Consider the following 5,000-nt stretch of genomic DNA (forward strand, 5'->3'; position numbering starts at 1 on the left):
CACACACACACACAACACACACAACAACAAACACACACACACACACACACACACAATACATTATATATATATATATATATATATATATATATATATATAATATGTATTTGTATATATATAATATATTATAACATTTATACATATATGAGTATATATATAATATATAATTTAGTTACATAGTTTATATATTTATATAGTATATATATACTATATATTTATTGATAGTATCGTATATATATATTAGTAATAATTACTATATATTATAATGCTGACACACTGAACCACACTACACACACACACAAGACAACACCTAATTACATTCATAGAAACTGTATGATATATATATAACTAATCAATTATGTACGTATGTATATTATATGTATTTTTTTTCTCTAAGGAGGTCATGTTGAGCCGCGTGATCACAACATATACTAATTGTAGTTTTATGTTGTGATGCTTTGATGAGTACGTGGTAGGTCCAGTTCTTTGCACGAGAGGCCGGTGTACCTTAGGTAATCATCTCTCTAATTTTATCATGGCTTGGACTAGCACTATTTTGGCTTGCCATACCACTGATTAGGTAGCAACAGAGTGAAATTCTTGCCAAGGGAACAACGCCAGGACGGTGACTCGAACCTTGAACTCAGATTGCCGTGTGACAGTCTGTGGGTCGGAGTGGTTGTAACCAGCTCGGGGCACCGCACTATATATATAATATATATATATTATATATATATATATAGTGTGTGTGATGTTGTGTTGTTTTGTGTGTGTGATGTGACTGCCTCGTGTGTCAGTGCAGATGTGCTGTGTGTGTGTGTGTTTGATGTAGTGTCATGTGTTTATTGTGTGTGTATATGTGATGTTATTGTGTGAGTGTGTTGTTGATTGTGTGTGTTGTTTTGTGTGTTGTGTGTTGTGTGTGTTATATGTTGTGTTGTGTGTTGTATATTTTATTTATTTGTTTGTGTTGTTATATGTGTGTGTGTGTGTGTGTGTGTGTTATACTTGTATTATATGTGTGTTGTATGTTTATGTATGTTGTTTATTTTATATTTATTTATTTATAGTTATATTTGTGTGTGTATATTTGTCATTATTGTGTTATGTATAATTCAACTGTATGTTGATATTGCATGAGATTACTATGTTTTATATGTTGTTTATTTACCTATAACTGATGTATTATGTATATGCATATATATAATATATATATATATATATTATTAGTATATATATATAATATATATATATAGTATGTATTATTATACAACACTACACACACACAACACACACACACAACACATACAAAACACACAACACTACACACAACACACAACAAACACTCACACACTACACCAAAAACTTCACACACACCACACACACACACACACACAACACACCACACAACACACACACACACAAACACAACTGTGTTGTGTTTACTATAGTATATGTATATATAATATATATATATATATATATATAATATATATATATAATATATATATATATAGTATTATATAAACATCAATAAAAATACATATAAATACTACTAATATATATATATAATATACATACATACACACAACACACTCATAGTTTCTATATATAATATATATATATATATAATATATATATATATATATATATATATAATATTATATATATTATATATATATATACGTTGTGTAGTGTGTGAAGATTAGTATATATATATATATATATATATATATATATATATATATATATATTATATATGTGTGTGTTGTGGTGTGTGTGTGTGTGTGTGTGTGTGTGTGTGTGTGTGTGTGGTGTGTGTAATGTGTGTGTTATTTTTCACAGTGTATATTATTAATACATGTACATATTTATAATAATGAATATATATATATATATATATATATATATATATATATATATATATATATATATATATATATATATATATGTATGTGTGTGTGTGTGTGTGTGTTGTGTGTGTGTGTGTGTGTGTGGTGTGTGTGTGTGTTGTGTGTTTACATTGTGTTATATTATATACAACACTATATACATATTATCATCTTATATATCTACTATCTATATATATATATTGTTTTTAGGTATTGTGTTGTTTATTAGTATAGTTTGTGTGTTGATGTGTTTGTATTATTATAGTTAGTTATATACATTATTATATTTATAAACAGATACGATTAGATAGAAAGATAGATATGAATGGGTTCTTCATGCTCAAGGTGATGTGAAGCGATGGTGTGGTAGCCTTGATAGTGTTAAGTGCTTGCATGTCTTGCTTGAGCTGCAAGCGATGGCAGGTTTAACCTGCAGGTTTAACCTGGAACCTGCGTGAAGCATGGCTCGGCTGAATGGCAATCAGGACTTGCGCCATTCCTTGGTGCGTAGGCTAAGGTCAAGTAACGTTCATAGGGAACCCTTGATGGAAGGTTGAAGCTGACCTTCGCCTGCTATCAATCCCTGGAGAAATGAACTCTAACCCTGACTGCAGTGACTGCAGTCCTCGGGAATGGACAGGACTTCCATTCTTGGGCCGTGAACGTGGGCTGAGTAGTTGACAGCGTTAGTTTGATGCAGCTGGTATACATACTACCAGACCTCCCTCACAAGCGACCGAACCAAACCTAGCTTAGGATGGTGATTTCTAAGCTGAAGATAGGAGGAAGGAGATTCATATATCCTGCTGAACGTAAAGGTAGATGACGTATTGGTCACGGGCATTGCATACAGTTTGACGCACCATCGCATCTGGACCCAACTACTGACTAGGGGCGTGTTCAGCTGGGAAGAGAAGGTTGTAAACCCTGCGATCTGAAAGACAGGTGAAGTAGGACGGGCTTGATCATTTGACAGCCACTGCATTCTGGGTCATTCCCTGCATGAGGGGCGTGGTCACCCTTCTCTGGAAGGGAAAGGGGTCTGTAACAACTACCATGGTATCACTGTTCAGTATATCAGGCAAGGTTTTCGCCCATATTCTTCTGGAACAGATCCACGACCTCCTATTAAGGCAACAGAGACCGGAGCAGTCTGAATTCACTCTTGGCAAGTCCACAATAGACCATACCCTAGCGCTTCGAGTCAATGTGGAATGCCGTTGTGAGTTCGGTCGTGGGTTGCTTGGAGCCTTCATCGACCTCAAGAAGGCGTTTGGCTCGCTATGGGAGATGCTAAGACTTAGGGGAATTTCGACACGGACTATTGGTCTAATAGCGAGCCTATCTACCGATATTGAAAGTGCTGTAAAGTATGATGGGGGCCTGTCGAACATTTCAACACCTGCATGGACTGGATAATGGGCAGAGCTACCATCCAAAATCAGGGTGGAGCAACACTGGGAAATTTCAACGTCACAGATCTTGACTTTGCCGAAGATGTTGCTATCCTATCTGCCTTTCTGGAATCACTGGTGGCGGCTCTTGATGAATTAAGCAATGAGGCAAAGCTCTTTGGGCTTAGAAGTCTCCTGGACCAAGACCAAGATTCAGGACTTTGGGGGCCTGTTAGGGGAATCCATTCAGTCTCGTCTTGATGCCGTTTGTAACAAGGCTCCTACGCCGGATCCTGGGGTACAATTGGCAGGACCATGTGTCAAACCGGCGACTACACCATGAGACTGGGATGTTACTTGCATAATCCGGGACTGCCAACTATATGAGCACTTAGCTCGTCGCTCCCTTGATGGTGACCATTGCCCATCAGGTTGATATGCGAGACACCCGGGTGGAGGAGGTCCCGTGGACGACCTAGGAAAAGGCTACTGGCCTTTCTGACAGACCGAAGGCTGTTAGAGATGTGAGGCTATCCTGGAATCGCTCATGGAACGAATGGTGATGCGGCCTACATGGGTACCGTCAGCGTTAACCCCTTGATGTTTTATATTATATAATTATATATAATATATATTAAGAATATTGTATTTATTGTTGATATTTATTATATTTGATTGTTATGTATTGGATAATGGTGTTTGTTTACGCGTAGGTTGTAGTATACCATTGTAATCACTAGAGGATAAAAGTCATACTTTTTTTCTTCAAGCTCCAACTACTCATGAAGGGATGTGAAGGATATATTTTTTATATTTTATGTTTACTAAATTAGTATAGCGTTTGCACATATCTTACATTTGAGAGATGAAACAGCTAATAAGAATCTTTTATTTCTATAACTTTGATAATGATGATGAAAAAACATCAAATAAAACAAATGACTTCTGTATGTGTGGTGTGTGTGTGTGTACACGTGTGTGTGTGGTGTGTGTGGACACACACACACACACATATATAATATATATTATATATATATATATATATATTATATATATATATATATAATATACATAGGATATATGTATATATATATAATAATATATATATAATATATATATATATATATCAACACACAATACAACACACAAATCACAACACACACACACAGATAACACAACAACACACACAACATAATCACACACACAACAACACAGGCACCACACACACACACACTCCACACACACACACAACAATAATATATATATATATATATCTGATATACAGCTAGAATAACTATATGTTAAAGAAGATAGATATATATATATAATATTATATATATATATATATATATAATATATATATATATATATATATATATATTATATATAATATATATATATATATATATATATATATATATATATATATATATATATATATATATACGTATAATAAAAGCACGGTGTTTTGATAAATGAAATAAATGCGTATAAATCATACATTTATTCACATATATTTATCTATAAATGAGGGGATAACCATACCTTTATAATTTTTTTTTTTACTAAATACAACTTAATTCAATAGAATAAACTTGGATATGAAATGAAACAGTGAGAGAGAGAGAGAGAGGACGTGGTTGGTTGAAACATTAATATTGCTCAACAATCCACTTAAAAAAATACAAGGGAATTTTCACAAAAAACAATTACA

Source organism: Penaeus monodon, chromosome 3 (genome assembly GCF_015228065.2).
Source record: "Penaeus monodon isolate SGIC_2016 chromosome 3, NSTDA_Pmon_1, whole genome shotgun sequence".
Classification (NCBI taxonomy): Eukaryota; Metazoa; Arthropoda; class Malacostraca; order Decapoda; family Penaeidae; genus Penaeus; species Penaeus monodon.